General features: G+C 42.2%; 1 protein-coding gene across 1 annotated transcript in view; it reads right to left on the bottom strand.

Moving 5' to 3' along the window:
• The window catches only part of LOC121536237 (putative methyltransferase DDB_G0268948), a 19,834-nt gene extending 9,148 nt beyond the window's left edge, over nt 1–10,686 (bottom strand). The window contains exon 1 of the mRNA XM_045206606.1: nt 10,444–10,686. The gene's annotated coding sequence lies outside the window, so the exon portion shown is untranslated. The remainder of the gene's footprint in view (nt 1–10,443) is intronic.
• Between the last annotated feature and the right edge of the window lie 7,124 nt (nt 10,687–17,810).

Below are 17,810 nucleotides of genomic sequence, written 5' to 3' on the forward strand. Positions count from 1 at the left end.
CAAGGTGCACCTGTGTAATGATCATATGTCACACCTGTCAAGTGGATGGATTATCTTGGCAAAGCAGAAATGCTCACTAAGAGGGATGCAATCAAATTTGTGCGTATGGAAAATGTCTTGGATCTTTTATTTCAGCTCGTGAAACCAACACTTTACATGTTGCGTTTACATTTTTGGTCGGTGTAGATTGTGCATTTAAGACTTCAGTTGTGAAACTAGACTGGGTCCCATGATTCAGGGATTAGGTTATCAAACAGAACAGTTTCCAAACAATAGCTGTGACTGCTTTATGCCTCTCTCCCATGTCAATTATGCCTTGCCTATTGCTGTTTGGGTTAGTTCTTATTATACAATTTCACTGTAGAACCCCTAGTCCCTCTCAAACTGCCTCAAATAGTTCCTTTGTTCCACCCCCCATACACGCCGAGACCGGCTCAATCGGTGGCTCCAGTGACGCTATCTCTTTCATTGTTACCCAACGCTTAGGGTTACCTGAACTGTACTCATATCCTTCCATATCCTTTTCTGTACATAATGCCCTGAATCTTTTCTACAACGCCCGGAGAACTGCCCCCTTTATTCTATGTACCCAACGCACTAGAAGACCAGTTCTTAAAGCCTTTAGTCGTATCCTTATTCTAGTCCTCCTCTGTTCCTCTGGTGATGTAGAGGCTAACCCAGGCCCTGCAGCCCCCAGTATCACTCCTACTCCCAAGGAGCTATCATTTGTTGACTTCTGTAACCGTAAAAGTCTTGGTTTTCTGCACGTAAATATCAGAAGCCTCCTTCCTAAGTTTGAGTTATTCACTGCGTTAGCACACTCCGCCAACCCTGATGTTCTAGCAGTGTCTGAATCCTGGCTTAGGAAGGCCACCAAAAATTCTGAAATTTCCATCCCCAACTATAACATTTTCCGTCTAGAGAGAACTGCCAAAGGGGGTGGAGTTGCAATCTACTGTAGAGATAGCCTGCAGAGCTATATCATACTATCCAGGTCTGTGCCCAAACAGTTTGAGCTTCTACTTCTAAAAATCCACCTTTCCAGAAATAAATCTCTCACTGTTGCCGCTTGCTACAGACCCCCCTCAGCCCCCAGCTGTGCCCTGGACACCATATGTGAATTGATTGCCCCCATCTATCCTCAGAGTTCGTACTGCTTGGTGACCTAAATTGGGATATGCTTAACACCCCGGCCATCCTACAATCTAAACTAGATGCCCTCAATCTCACACAAATTATCAACGAACCTACCAGGTACAACCCTAAATCCGTAAACATGGGTACCCTCATAGATATCATCCTGACTAACTTACCCTCTAAATACACCTCCGCTGTCTTCAACCAGGATCTCAGCGATCACTGCCTTATTGCCTGCGTCCGTAACGGGTCCGCGGTCAAACGACCACCCCTCATCACTGTCAAACGCTCCCAAAAACACTTCAGCGAGCAGGCCTTCCTAATTGACCTGGCCCAGGTATCCTGGATGGATATAGATCTCATTCCGTCAGTAGAGGATGCCTGGTTGTTCTTTAAAAGTAATTTCCTCTCAATCTTAAATAAACATGCCCCATTCAAAAAATACAGAACTAAGAACAGATATAGCCCCTGGTTCTCCTCAGACTTGACTGCCCTTGACCAGCACAAAAACATCCTGATTTTTGGTATTAAGAGGGAAGGTTTTAGCGTGACGTCACATATGACAGACAGGAAGTGTCTTGGAGACTGGGGATTGGTCAGAAGAGGTCAGTTTCATTGTTTATAAATAAGGGGGTGAGGCGAGGAAGACGGCAGAACGGCCATAGCAATCTGGGGAGCCGTTCTCCGGACATCGCGAGTCTGTACCTATGCTGTAAACTCGTGATCTTAATAAAAACCTCTCACACGATGCAGCATAACGGACTCTGTGTTGACGGCAATAATTGCCACCATTCATCATATACGACATAATGGCGCCCAACGTGGGGCTGGGTTTGCGTCTCTTCTGTGTTTCAGTCAACCGCCGGGCTAACTCTCTCTGAGGCATGGCCGGAAAAAGGGTGAGTGTTCTTACCGCTTCGGAGTTTGTTGGATTGGATATGACTTGTGTACACTGAAGAGATGTTCCATTTCGACCTGGCCTCGGTGGCGTTGTTGCTGGTCGACTGGAGTCTGCTAAAATGTTATTTCATTGGTAACTATAGACAATGATAATTTAGAGTGATAAGTTTATATTTCATTGGTAACGGATGGCAATGAGGATTTAGAGCATAAATTTATATTTCATTGGTAACTATGGGCAATGACAAATTTAGGAAAACGGTAGGAGACATTTATATTTCATTGGTAACTATGGGCAATGATAAGGTTATATTTCATTGGTAACGGGTGACAATGGTTGGGAAATTCAGATATGTATACAATTTTAGAGCATTGCAGGTTTAGATAAGCCCTCGTGACGAGGCGACCGCATGGTGGGCCAAAATCCTGGAAGGGCGTTAGGACTTTCCAGGTCGGTCTGGGACTGGGGTTTGGTTGAACATTTCTTGGGGATGGCTTACTCAGTTTCTGTTCGACGGGATAGTTGCATTGGGGGGGGATCGCTCGTAGAAGTAGCCTATACCCACGGCAGAATAAATTTAGGGCAAACAAAACAGTAATCAATTAAAGACGCAATGCGGGTTTTGTTACATGTCGTAGGTCGCAGTTAGCAAATGCTAAAGGCTAAATGCTAAATGTGTTGCGTGCTACATGATAACTTCAACCTTGGAGGTCCACTGCGATGGGATTCAAGCCTCTTAAACTCGTTTGTATGTAGGTGGAACTGAAAGTTCTACGCAAATGTTAGTTATGTTATGTGTTATTGTCTGGCTATATGTGTAAAATAGAGAAACTGAGGTAGAACGCGGGCATTTTATTATGTGGTAAGCATGGGCTTGAATGGATGTGCGCATGCGTTTAATTTTGCGACACTACACTACAGAAAGGGGAGTTTATGGCACGAGATTAGGGAACGTTTTGTTTTACGGCACTAAACGACACCACGAGGGGATGCTAAAACTCAAGCATGAGGTTAAAATGATATTTGCGCATGCGTGGGATTCTGCAAAACAACACATTGGTTAAACTGCAGGGGGAGACGGAGGAACACAGACGACGGAACAAATACGCATAAAGAGATTTTAACACGAATCTTATAAGTTTAAACGGCGGTGGGTTAAGATGAAACTTGTTTTGGGACCTATTGAATTTATAAATTAAATATATGATAACGGATTATAATAGATTGAATTAAATAATTAAATGACGGATTAAAATCAAAATGTTTGTGAGTGATCTATAATTAGTCCTGAGTTAAAGTCTTAGAACGAATGTAGAACGGACGAATATTGAATGTGGATAACTTGGTTAATTGCATTAACTACTAAAATGTGATTCTGTGTTTCTATGTTTTTGAAATATGAGAGACACAGGGAGCGAGGTGAGACGACAGGAGGAGAGAGAGAGGAGGGGCTGACGTGTGCGTGGCGTGACGTGACGTCACATGACGTGACAAGGTGTGACGCAGGCAGAGGATCAGATATCAGGCTAGGTTACAACATTTTCCAATTTAAAGAAATGTGATAAAATGACAATTTTGCATAGGCTTGGCAAAAACTATTTTAATAAAGTTTACATTTTGGAGGCTATGTACATCACTGGGCTGGATTACAGTTCGATTGGAAATCAGGTACTGACATTATTTTGCAATGATGATACTTGGGGATTATATCATAGGAAGAAACAAGGGGTTATGGGGATTGTAGTGTTGTAGGGGTACAGGCTTTGTATTAGGATTATAGTCTGAAGTTTAATACTTGCATTTGATGGGTTATGGTGAGAGAGCCATTAATAGCTAAATTGATAAGATAGGGAAATAAAAATTGATTTTAATTATTCATTTTTTTTAAATTAGATTTTTAATTGATTTTTAATTTTTATTGGAAGTGGGTTTTGAATAAAACATTGAATTGAATTTTTGATAGTCATATTTTCGTCCGTTTATTTATTTAAAAAATTTAAAAAAAAAAAAAAAAGTTGTTGTTAGTTGTTTAGGTTATATTAAGAATTACAGGGGGGAAGCCTACATAAGTTATATAGTCTAAAATAGGATAGTTCACAATAAAGGAATAGAAAGGCTTGTTACAATGGGGAAAAAGATATCAGGACTATGAAAGTCATTACACGGGTTGAAATAGTGGTAATCCTTTAATTAAAGTGTTGCTAGGGTATCTGGCAAGTGAAACAAAAGTTGCCCTTCATTCTCAAACAGAAATTGATAAAATATGTCAGCAATAAGATAGGTTTAAAAAGTAGAGCTTAGGGAGGTTTATTCTCAGCTTACAGTCATCATCCAGGAGAGTGATTATGGCATCAGAGATGAAGACGAATACAAGCAGAAACGACGGTAAAGATGAATTCAAAACTCCAGAAGGAAGAAAAACCGAGATGTCTGGAAACGAAGAGAAGAATGAGGTTCAGAAAGATGAAGATAAAGATGAAGAGAAGAAAAACTGATAAAGAAAAGGATCCCAACAATAGGAGAATGTCTGGGAAAAAGAGGGAGGTTAAGGAGGATGGAACGTGAAGGAGATGAGGAGGATGAAGATGAGAGTGATTGATGAGAGGCCATGGGTGGAGGTGACTCTGTGATCAGAAGGAAGTGGCAAGAGAGGAAAGAAGGATACTGGAGACTTGATCTCTGATGAAGGTTGAAGAAAGAAGGGTACAAGAGCAAAGAAGAAATGGAGATATAGGCAGATTGCTTATCATGCCTGGATAAATCGAATAAGAAGTAACACGACTGGATGAAGAATTCAAGAATGGAAGGAGAAGAACACATTGAGGTCAAGAAGAGCCCACTAGTAAGAAGATGATGGAAGATGATATGTCGAGGACGAGAACTTAGAAGAGAACTTTTGAAGAATACTGATATGTCAACGACGAGAAGAACAGGACGAAGAAAACTCAATCAAATACAACTTATAACTGGTGGTGGAGAAGAAGAAAATAAGTGTTGGTTATGAAGAATCAGAGTGAACCAAATCAACAATCACTGTTACAGCTTCAACTGAACAATATCAAATGCAATTGTACCAGCCAAAGGGGGGGTACCAGATGCTCCATATCCACAGCAACAAGTCAGGAGAAAACAACAGAGGAAGATGAAGGAGCAAGTGAAGATCACCTGTTCTTCAGGTGAACCCTAAATATTCTAGAGGGCCTAGAATATCCGGAAGGGGGGTGTTAGCTGATAGCACCGATTAGAGAAGAACAAAAATATCCAACAATTGAAGTAAAAACAGAGGACTGTGATAGTGAAGAGGGGAACATTTATGTGTTCAGCCTAAAGAGGTTAAACATATCACTCTGTAAAATAAACTAATTAGGTTAGGATAGGGATTTGAAGTAGTAAAACAGTTGAAATACTCTTAGGGAATCAATTGAGCTAGGAATTAAAATAGACATACCAATATTAGGACAATATACCAATGGCATTGTGGGAAGAGATGCATGGTGTAAATTGAAGTGTTCAATCAGAGGCACATTAGACGACTGACTGTTTGGTAGAATATTTTAAGAAGTAGGGTTTTTGGGAATCATTTGCTTAAAAGATAATATCATAGGAAGGATGATAATCTATTAGATTGCCTGTTAGACAATCTGTCTGAAAAATAAACTTAATAAGGGTGACTGTTATTCTGGGTTACATTCGTACACAAAGAGATTTGAGGTTAGGCTAAAGGTGTTTAGTCGGTTTTGCCAAGTCTGTGTGTAATGAGTCAGAAGCAGGTGGGGAACTTTCCCAATCACATATTCTAAAAATTTGGTGGTAAGGGATTTTGGGAAAATCAGGGGGAAAAGGTGTAAATGTTATGAGAGAAAAGATTAGATTAAAATAAGTTAGGAGAACTAGGGTTGAAGGAACTCTGAGACAGTAAGCTAAGTTTCAAAGTTAGTAGTAAGACAGAGAGAGAAGTGATGAATGACATTTTAGAGTTTAGTGGGAAGATATGGTAGGAGGTTAGATCTGTTAGGGGCAGATGCATTGAGAAAGTATGTGTTGCTGAATGATAAGAAAAGATTGAGGGTGATTGAGTATCTATAGTTACAGTTCCCAGCAGGGAGATCAAGGTAATTATAGGGGTATTTTGTAGTTTGAAAGTCAGGGATTTAGAGAAAGGACTGAGATTTGGGGAAAAAGTGACACTAGTGGTGATAGAGGGAAGTACAAGTAAAGAGTTCAAAGTCTTAGGGGAAAACTGGGGAAAATTAGGAGTAACTAAGGACATCAACACGTGAGTCTATTATAACAACAGGGAGAAGCAATTTAATTCTTTCAACATTGATAGTTATTAAAGCCATAAATATATCGCATTTGGTTAAAAGGGAACCAATACAGCACCAATGTTAGGGAAAGAATACTTATTAGGGATTAGGATGGGGACGTTCCTCCCATATGGAGAGATAATTATGGAGAATAAGTATGGTTATCAGGACCAGGACTAGAAGTTGTTGCACCTAGTCAAAGGAGGGATAGTTTGTACAACGATATGAAGTGGAAGATGTTAGGAGTGACTGTTCACTTATGTTGCGTAATGTTACAGAGAAGGGTCAGGGAGAATATATGTATACTTATCTAGTGCAAGCATTAGAAGTTGTTACGGTTAAGAATGATTGGTTAAAGGGCTATGTAATTCGTAAAGTGACGCTTATAATGGAAGATTTGAAATCTGTAGAAGGTTCCACAGTCACAGAGGGAGTTAAGGATAAGTTTATTACAGTAGTCACTCAAACAGTAAATAATACACAGAGTATATTGGTAGCTTTTCCACTAGAAGGAATTAAGGGTTTTAATTCATCAACTAAATCAACAACGGTAATGGTAACTTTGGGAAGGGATTAATGATACGAGGGTAATAGCAAATGTAGGAAGGATGATACCGACAACAACTTTTCTGAAATTAGAGGTAGCAAGAGGGACTCAGGAGGTTATGGTACGAATGGGGTTAAAATAGGAGAGCAGATAGAAACAATATAGATTAATCTGAAATGGAGAATATAGATTCATCATGGAAGCTGCAGGATGGGGTCTTTTGATTTTGATGACAGAGGGGGGTATCTGATCAGTACTGCTCGTTCCTCTGTTGTGAAAATTAGAGATAGATTAACTCATTCTGTAAGAATCAGTGAGGAATCTTGAGGGTTGATGTCTGTTGGGGATGCCAGCCCAAGACATGTTAGACGGTCGCGCGCCCTCTGTCAGGTATGGGTCAGTGTTATGCTTTGTCATAACTGTGGTATCGGCAACAGTCATTGACAGATAAAATAATGTCGTTGTCAGAACAGTGGTTTAAGCCTAGGGGTAGGTGGAATTGGGTTAAGTGAATTAATTTGGGTGCATTTGTTAGATGGAAAGGAAATCAGGTAACAACGGAACCCTGAAGTATTCAGGTGAAACATTGAGGGCTAAAAGTTGTTTTATAGAACATAGAATATAAGGGGTATGTTTATGGGAATATCAGATTGTGAGGTTATATGATAACTTTGGATAAGCATGACTTTAAGGGTAGTAATGACAAAGAATATGTTACTTAGGACTTTGATGGTTAAATGATTAGCTTTTGACTGACAATGTGACTATGGGGAATTTTAGAGATATTTGGTGGGTTTGTGATAAAGCATCTATATTCTTACATTAGGGATGGACAGGATTTGGTTACAGGTCAACGTTGAAGCTTCCATATGAGGCTTTTACTATTAAAAGAGGAGTAGCACCGAACACAGATCAATTTGAAACTAGAGTTCAAAATAGGATGAAGGGTGACATGTCATAGGCTTTAAGCCTATCATTGAAGGATAAGTCTAAGGGAGAAGGGGGGACTTCTTCCATGATATGGTGTAACATTTGGGAAGATCATATTGATAAATATTAGTTATACTTTGAGTTCAGATAGTTCAGATAATATCACTGGGGTTATATATATGCATTGGAAAATATCAGGGATGCATTTGGTTGCAAGATCAGTTAGGCCAGTAGGGGGCAGTGATGGGTTACATTTTAATCACAGCTTTGATAGCACTGTGTAATATGTTACTGACTTTTGAGAAAGTTATGAGATTGAGATAGGTTGGAGAAGTGGTGCCTGGAGGCAACACTCAGATGCCATTGTTGACTGTTCCGGATCTGGACGAAGAGGGACAAGTGGCCTACTGATGGATAAATATCATTTTTGATTATTTGATCATTTTATTTTTATTGTTTCAAGGAAAACATTTTTTTTTAGGGTGATTTTAGTATGATTTTAGAATGATTTTATGAATCAAGGGGGGGAATGGATAATGTGATTCATGCATCATTTATATATCATTTTTTTTTAAATTCTTAGGTGAAATTGAGGTTTAATTTGAAAGTGGTTGTTTTGCAAAAGATACTGTTTGGTCGTTTCTTTTCTTTTCATTCCAGAAGCATTTGGGGGAACATGTGACTCAAACAAAGACAATATGAAGGGACAATATGACTGGAGGAGATGAAACAAGGAGGGTGTGGCTGATTCCATCATCAACAAGTCCATTGGAAGAGGGGACTACAGGGAGATGAAGTGTAGTGGACTACATTCCAGTGTCTGCAATGAAATATAGACATGTGTAATACATAATTGTGTAATAGTCTCAGGGATTAATTTTGTAGAATGATGTTTGATGTTATTGAATACATGTGATGATCTTAGATGTTTTTGTTTATTTCGTGAATGGTTAGGGACAGAGAGGCTAGGAAGGGAGAGTTCCACTTTTGGGTCCAATGGGTTGACCAGCCTTAAGAGTGGATATTTATTGGATAGGATTTTGTTTGCAGGGGCTGACATGTGTATTTAATGGCATCATAGTTTCAAATGCATTTACATGGTTAATGAGGTTATCTGGAGTACCGACGGTGGTTGCCTGGGGCAGAGGGACCGTGAGAGAATTTTACTGTCTTGATTGATGGATGGATATCTGAAAAAGATGGCTGCCGGACAGTTTTTCGCTCTTACACTCCATAGAGATTTCTTCATATGTCATAGTAATGTATTCACACTTCATATGTCATAGTAATGTATTCCCACTTCATAAATAGTTATTTCATAGAAAGGTATTTACACTCTAGAGAAGAATGTTTTTGGTTTAATGTTAAAGATACTCAATAAGATAAATTGTTACTTGTTATAATCCTATTCTGTTTGGTTTCGAGACGTTTAGGTTGTCTCGAAAGGGGGGAATGTAGTGTATTGACAATATGATGGTGTTAAATGTTTTTAAATGGAACTGAAAGAATGTTGATTTTTGGTATTAAGAGGGAAGGTTTTAGCGTGACGTCACATATGACAGACAGGAAGTGTCTTGGAGACTGGGGATTGGTCAGAAGAGGTCAGTTTCATTGTTTATAAATAAGGGGGTGAGGCGAGGAAGACGGCAGAACGGCCATAGCAATCTGGGGAGCCGTTCTCCGGACATCGCGAGTCTGTACCTATGCTGTAAACTCGTGATCTTAATAAAAACCTCTCACACGATGCAGCATAACGGACTCTGTGTTGACGGCAATAATTGCCACCATTCATCATATACGACACTGGTTAAATAAAGGTGAAAAAAAAAAAATTTGCAAAGAAAACAAGAGCAAGTACAGAACTGTTTAAATGAGTCTTCTGAAAGTTATACTCAATTGTAATGTCAAATATAACAAAATCACCTTATGCAATGCAGCTTGTAAAGCTGTGCGTTTCTCTCTCAGCTGAAAATGCCACCGCAAGCAGCGTTGCCAGGTCCCTCTCAACATTGCCAGGACTGGTTGTTCCTTTTGCAGGTAGGAATGTGAGGCAATATAATATTTTCAAAACACTGGTAGTGCCTGAGGCATGCAAACAGGATGAAAAATACATGCACGCCATGTATGGATATCTGCCGAGCTGGTGCACGCCTTTACATGGTTCTGGGCATGATTCAGAAGATAGAAATCTGAACACACTACTAGTATCTTGAAAAGTAGATTTAATTATACTTTCCTGTGGATATATTGTTTCACATTCATACTTGCAAAAGGACCAACCACACGGACAACCGGTAAAGTAAGTGAAAATAAAATGTTATTCAACATTCTGGCTTGTAGAGATCGTGCGAGTAAGCTTTTGCATGGTCCAAACGCTCACTTATGTCAGATGAAATTCAACGTCGGGTCTCCAGGCTACCAGTTTCTCAGCTAAATGAAAGCAGGGCAGAGCTGCATTGCACCAATGTAGCAGTCAGACAAGCTAATTGCTAGTTACATAGCTAGAAAATACTGATAACGTTAACTAACGAGGATAAAGATTAGGTTAGTTATGTGACATGAAATCACATAGGAAGCTAGGTGAACATGCTAGCTAATGTCTGCACCGTTGTTTAACTTACCTGCTGTCTCAGAGAAAGCGCTCCGTCTATACCATAATCAACGACACTCAGAAGCAATCCTCTGGCTGCACCTGCAGCGGTAGATTAAAACTGAACTTCAGTCGCCAAACAACCTCACGAATATATAATGAGAAATGTTAATATTGAAACGTAAAAAAGCTGCCAATCAGCTGTAACATTTCCGCTGCCGGTGACATTAACCGAAGTGCAGTGATTGTTCCGTTCGTTACTTCTTCGTCGATGAGGTTTAACGTTGGTTGGCATCCAATCAATATCGCATTACCGCCACCTACTAGACTGGAGTGCACTTATACAATCACTGCACTTATACTTTCCTTGAAAAAATAAAATTATAATAAATAAAACAAATACCCTACCGTCTAACACCCACAAATAAATACCATACTCCACTATTTAAAATCTATTTAGTCCTAATTCAGGCCAACAGCCTGAAAGGATGGGACACCATCACTTAACACACCCTGTAACTCTTCTGACGTCAAATCTCGCACACCCAAATACCTCTCTGCAGCTGCCACCACAACCTCTATTTTCTGCGACTTACATTCCATCCCTGCAGTACAGTTGATAACCATTGCTATAAATGCCAAAAACCCAATCTTACTGGAACATATCACTTGTTGGTTTATCTTCTACTCACACCACTCCTCTCAGAATCCCTCCCCCTTGACCCATATTTCTCTACTTTCTTCACTGCCTCAGCATAAGACAACTTCAGCACTACTCTAACCCTGGAAACATCAACCTGCCTCTCTCGCACAGGACACTTCTGATCCCCAGTCCCATGGGCACCCCTACAATTAACACATACCACTACTTTCCCCAATGCTGCACATTCCTTTCTCTCATGCCCTTCTGCACACTTCTCACACCTAGGAACCTCCCTCCTACACACTGCTGCCACATGCCCATAAGCTTGACACCTGTAACAACGTAATGTATTCGGCACAAAAGCTCATACAGGATAACTTATATATCCTAACATCACTTTGTCAGGCAAAGACTCAACATCAACACTCAAACAGAACAGACAATAACTTCTGTTTCCCCACTCACACCACCCTGTCTGCGTCGCACCAAACAACGAGCATCACAAACACCAGGAATCTTCCCCTTCAGTTGGTCAGCTTTCACATTTACCGCTACCCCAGTAATCACTCCTTTCAATGGCGCCCTTTTCTTGAGAGCAAAGCAATTCACATCTCTTGCCCCCATTTGTTTAACGCGGAGCGTCTGCTCCCTCTGACCAGCAGAAACACAAACAATTATCACAAGACCATTTCTGGTTACCCTCACCGATTCCACAGCACCCAACTCTGTTTTCACCCACCCTGAAACCACAAATGGATCAGCCAAAAGGCAAGGGTCCACTTTTTCCAAAAACGTAACTCCTACTGTTACAGACTCATCTTTACCCTGACCCTCGGTGCAAGCCTCGGGCTCTGAGAACTTCACCACACCTACCACCTCTGATACTTCGCCCTCATTCACTTCCATTTCTCGTCCTGTCTTCAACTTTCTACCATTCTGGTTTAACAAACCATCTCCCTTTCTTACACAATTTTTAACCGACTCAAACTCACCCTCTTCCTCCCACTCTCTCTTAGAACTCCTCTGCCTCTCTTTTTCTCTCCATTCCTCCTCGGTATTCCAAGTATAAGTCTCCTTGTGATAATACTGCACTTCTCATGACATACAGTACCAGTCAAGAGTTTGGACACACTTACTCATTTAAGGGTTTTTCTTTATTTTGACTATTTTCTACATTGTAGAATAATAGTGAAGACATCAAACCTATGATGTTACGGATACAGATATCCTGTATGTGTTTTTCCTCTCCTTCTGCCCTAATCACAGGTGTCCTTTGTGTTCCTGATTGGAGGTCATTGGTGTGTCCTACCTGTCAGTCATCAGTTCCTCTGCTGATTGCTGAGGCGGACCAATCAGTGGCCACTTCTCCTGACTGCACCACCTGTTTCTGGTTTTCATTACCCAATCACATCGCACATCCCCTTGTTTTAAAAGCCAGTCAGTTGTGTTTTCTGACAGAGATGCTTTTTGTTTGTGAGTATGGATACTGTGGTGTCTTGTTTTTTTTTGTGTATGTACTCATTTGCTGTTTACTCCATATGTTAACTATGTTGTTTGTTCCTGGGAAAAGGGGATTTTTAGCAAGTCACCCTTGGGCATACCCTACTTGTAGGAAAACTTTGTCTAAAAACACTAGTTAGACCTGAGCGGACCGCCCACTGTATTTTTGTGTAGTAAGCCTAGCGGTTCTTGAGGCAGGCAAGATCAGTTTAGTTTTTTTTAACATTATTGTTTCATTCCTTGGGTCCTGCTCAGCCCCTTTTCTCCAAACCGTTTACCGTGTGTTTATAATAAACATATTGTGTTTGACGGTAGCATTTGGTTGTCGGCGTATTTTGTTCTCACGGTTCCTTGTCAATATTCTAATTTGCATGAGTTATGTTACGGGTCTCTTTTCCATCCACCCTAGACTATTAAAGCCACGGTTCATAACATATGAAATAACACATGGAATCATGTAACCAAAAAAAGTGTTAAATATATTATCTACATTTGAGATTCTTCAAATAGCCACCCTTTGCCTTGATGACAGCTTTGCACACTCTTGGCATTCTCTCAAGCAGCTTCACCTGGAATGCTTTTCCAACCATCTTGAAGGAGTTCCCACATATGCTGAGCACTTGTTGGCTGCTTTTCCTTCACTCTGCGGTCCAACTCATCCCAAACCATCTCAACTGGGTTGGGTGATTGTGGAGGCCAGGTCATCTGATGCAGCACTCCATCACTCTCCTTCTTGGTCAAATAGCCCTTACACAGCCTGGAGGTGTGTTGGGTCATTGTCCTGTTGAAAAACAAATGATAGTCCCACTAAGCCCAAACCAGATGGGATGGCGTATCGCTGCAGAATGCTGTGGTAGCCATGCTGGTTAAGTGTGCTTTGAATTCTAAATAAATCACAGACCGTGTCACCAGCAAAGCACCCCCACACCATAACACCTCCTCCTCCATGCTTTACGGTGGGAACTACACATGCAGAGATCATCCGTTCACCCACACCACGTCTCACAAAGACACAGCGGTTGGAACCAAAAATCTCAAATTTGGACTCCAGACCAAAGGACACATTTCCACCGGTCTAATGTCTGTTGCTCTTGTTTCTTGGCCCAAGCAGGTTTCTTCTTAATATTGGTGTTCTTTAGTAGTGGTTTCTTGAAGGCCTGATTCACACAGTCCCCTCTGAACAGTTGATGTTGAGATGTATCTGTTACTTGAACTATGTGAATCATTTATTTGGACTGCAATTTCTGAGGCTGGTAACTCTAATGAACTTATCCTCTGCAGTGGAGGTAACTCTGGATCTTCCATTCCTGTGGCAGTCCTCATGAGAGTCAGTTTCATCACAGCGCTTGATGGTTTTTGCGACTGCACTTGAAACTTTCAAAGTTCTTGAAATGTTCTGTATTGACTGACCTTCGTGTCTTAAAGTAATGTTGGACTGTCATTTCTCTTTGCTCATTTGAGCTCTTCTTGCCATAATATGGACTTGGTCTTTTACCAAATAGGGCTATCTTCTGTTTACTCCCCACCCCCCACCTTGTCACAACACAACTGATTGGCTCAAATGCATTAAGGAGGAAAGAAATTCCACAAATTAACTTCTAAGGCACACCTGTTAATTGAAATGCATTCCAGGTGACTACCTCATGAAGCTGGTTGAGAGAATGCCAAGAGTGTGCAAAGCTGTCATCAAGGCAAAGAGTGGCAATTTGAAGAATCTCAAATGTAGATAATATATTTTTTATATACACTTTTTGGTTACTACATGATTCCATATGTGTTAATCATAGTTTTTATGTTTTCACTATTATTCTACAATGTAAAAATAAAGAAAAACCATTGAATGAGTAGGTGTGTCCAAAGTTTTGACTGGTAGTGTACATCTTGTTCTTTCCTTGTCAAGGGACGCCATTTAACAGGCTGTCACAATCAGCACGAACCCCTTGGGATATAGCGCACAACAGTGCATCCCACTTGTAAAGCAGTTGCTTCGTCTTGAAGTTCTTTTTTAAATTTTTTCCATTTCCATGTATTATTTTATTATGTCATCATTACATTTACATTTACATCTTATCTAGAGCGACTTACAAATTGGTGCATTAATCTTATGATAGCCAGTGGGACAACCACTTTACAATTATTATTTTTTATTATTTGATGTATTATTTGTTGTATTTGTCTTTTTTTGTCTTTTTTTTGTGGGGGTGGGGTGGGGGGGGTAGAACAGTTTTGACTGGGCTGAGCGGGAACTGTGCTTCCGCAGAGGTAGGGGGACCAGCAGACCAGAGGTGGAAGAACGCAATGCCCTCGTTTGGGTGTAGGGACTGATCAGAGCCTGAAGGTAAGGATGTGCCGTTCCCCTCACAGCTCCGTAGGCAAGCACCATGGTCTTGTAGCAGATGCCTAGCTTCAACTGGAAGCCAGTGGAGTGTGCGGAGATGCGGGGTGACGTGAGAGAACTTGGGAAGGTTGAACACCAGACGGGCTGCAGCGTTCTGGATGAGTTGTAGGGGTTTAATGGCACAGGCAGGGAGTCCAGCCAACAGCGAGTTGCAGTAATCCAGACGGGAGATGACAAGTGCCTGGATTAGGACCTGTGCCGCTTCCTGTGTAAGGTAGGGTCATACTCTGCGAATGTTGTAGAGCATGAACCTACAGGATCGGGTCACCGCTTTGATGTTAGCTGAGAACGACAGGGTGTTGTCCAGGGTCACGCCAAGGTTCTTTGCACTCTGAGAGGAGGACACAACGGAGTTGTCAACCGTGACGGCGACATCATGGAGCGGGCAGTCCTTCCCCGGGAGGAAGAGCAGCTCCGTCTTGCCGAGGTTCAGCTTGAGGTGGTGATCCGACATCCACACTGATATATATCTGCCAGACATGCAGAGGTACGATTCGCCACCTGGTTATCGGAAGGGGGAAAGGAGAAGATTCATTGTGTGTCGTCTGCGTAGCAATGATAGGAGAGACCATGTGAGGATATGACAGAGCCAAGTGACTTGGTGTATAGAGAGAATAGGAGAGGGCCTAGAACTGAGCCCTGGGGGACACCAGTGGTGAGAGCACGTGGTGCGGAAACAGATTCTCGCCACGCCACCTGGTAGGAGCGACCTGTCAGGTAGGACGCAATCCAAGAGTGAGCCACGCCGGAGATGCCCAACTCGGAGAGGGTGGAAAGGAGGATCTGATGGTTCACAGTATCAAAGGCAGCAGATAGGTCTAGAAGGATGAGAGCAGAGGAGAGAGAGTTAGCTTTAGCAGTGCGGAGAGCCTCCGTGACACAGAAAAGAGCAGTGTCAGTTGAATGACCAGTCTTGAAACCTGACTGGTTTGGATCAAGAAAGTCATTCTGAGAGCGATAGCAGGAGAGTTGGCTATAGACGGCACGCTCAAGAGTTTTGGAGAGAAAAGAAAGAAGGGATACTGGTCTGTAGTTGTTGACATCGGAGGGATCGAGTGTAGGTTTTTTGAGGAGGGGTGCAACTCTCGCTTTCTTGAAGATGGAAGGGACATAGCCAGCGGACAAGGATGAGTTGATGAGCGAGGTGAGGTAAGGGAGAAGGTCTCCGGAAATGGTCTGGAGAAGAGAGGAGGGGATAGGGTCAAGCGGGCAGGTTGTTGGGCGGCCGGCCGTCACAAGTCGCAAGATTTCATCTGGAGAGAGAGGGGAGAAAGAAGTCAAAGCATAGGGTAGAAGGAGGGATCATCAGATCCCTCTTATTTTTTATATATATGTGTATATATATATATATATTAACAGTAACATGTAAAACAGAACAGCCAGAGGGATTGCACCAAAAAATAAGGAATAGAAAAAAAAAGAAAAAATCCACATTATATCAAATCAAATACAGATGTGGGTAGGTTTCTGCGGTCCTATTGCCAGGACTGGCAGGGGGAGTGGTCGGGTTTTATCCCCTGGGCACTCCGCCACTCCTCTACTAACCTTACTCCTTTCCAGTGTGTGTTAGGTTATCAGCCGGTCCTGGCACCTTGGCATCAGAGCCAGATCGAGGCTCCTGCGGTGGATGAGTGGTTTCGGCACTCGGAAGAGACCTGGAACGCTGCTCATGTACACCTGCAGCGGGCCACCGGGTCTGGCTCTCGACCAGAAACCTGCCCCTTCGCCTGCCTCTCGACTTGCTCTCGACCGGAAACCTGCCCCTTCGCCTGCCCTGCCGGAAACTGGGTCGGCGGTTTGTGGGGCCATTTAAAGTCCTGAGGAGATTAAACAAGTTTTGTTATAGGTTACAGCTTCCTCTTAATTACCGTATTAACCCCTCGTTCCATGTGTCTCTCCTCAGGCCGGTAGTAGCTGGTCCACTCCAGGAGTCTGAGGTATGGGAAGTTCCTCCGCCCCCACTGGACATCGAGGGGGCACCGGCGTACTCGGTCCGTTCCATCCTGGATTCGAGGCGTCGGGTGGGGGGCCTGCAGTTTGTCATGGAGTGGAAGGGGTACGGTCCAGAGGAACGGTGCTGGGTCTCTAGGAGGGACATCCTCGATCCCTCCATGTTGAGGGATTTCCACCGTAGTCATCCGACTCGCCCTGCTACGCGTCTTCCTGGCCGTCCCCGAGGCCGGGGTCGGCGCACGGCTGGGGCCGCGCGTCAAGGGGGGGGGGTACTGTCATGGATTCAGCCGAGGCTGCCCCTCCTCCTTGCTCGGGCAGGCTTCGGCGTTCGTCGTCACCGGAGTACTAGCTACTACCGATCCATGTATCTATGTTTGACTTGTTTTGTCTTCATTGGTCACACCTGTTTCCCATCATGTAGTTATGTCTTCCCTATTTAACCCTCTGTCTCACACTGTGTGTTGTGCATGTTTGTTCATGTTTTGGTTGTCGTTAGTGTGCGGGTTTATTCCTTCCCTGCGCGGAGGTTTTGTTCTTACTTTTACCTACGAGTAATGTACGTTTTTTGATTAGCTCTGTGTCCTGCTCCTGACTTCGCCGACCGCATTACACTGACGCCTTGACAAAAATAACGCAAACTGGATGGAATATGGGGTAAAATGCACCAAATTATTTTTTAATCTTCAACATAGGAATGCTACCAAAAATAATTTAATGAAACTGGTTACAATTGACGGAGTAACCCATGATTCACCAAATTATATTTTGAAGGAGGAAACAAGGTACTTTAAGCATATGTTTTTGTTTCAGTCGCCTCCATCTCCTCTAACTGAAGCTAATTGTAGAGATTTTTTTTCTATTGATAATGTAAAATTAACAGCCAAACAGAAAGACTCATGTGAAG

Source organism: Coregonus clupeaformis, chromosome 23, assembly GCF_020615455.1.
Source record: "Coregonus clupeaformis isolate EN_2021a chromosome 23, ASM2061545v1, whole genome shotgun sequence".
Lineage (NCBI taxonomy): Eukaryota > Metazoa > Chordata > Actinopteri > Salmoniformes > Salmonidae > Coregonus > Coregonus clupeaformis.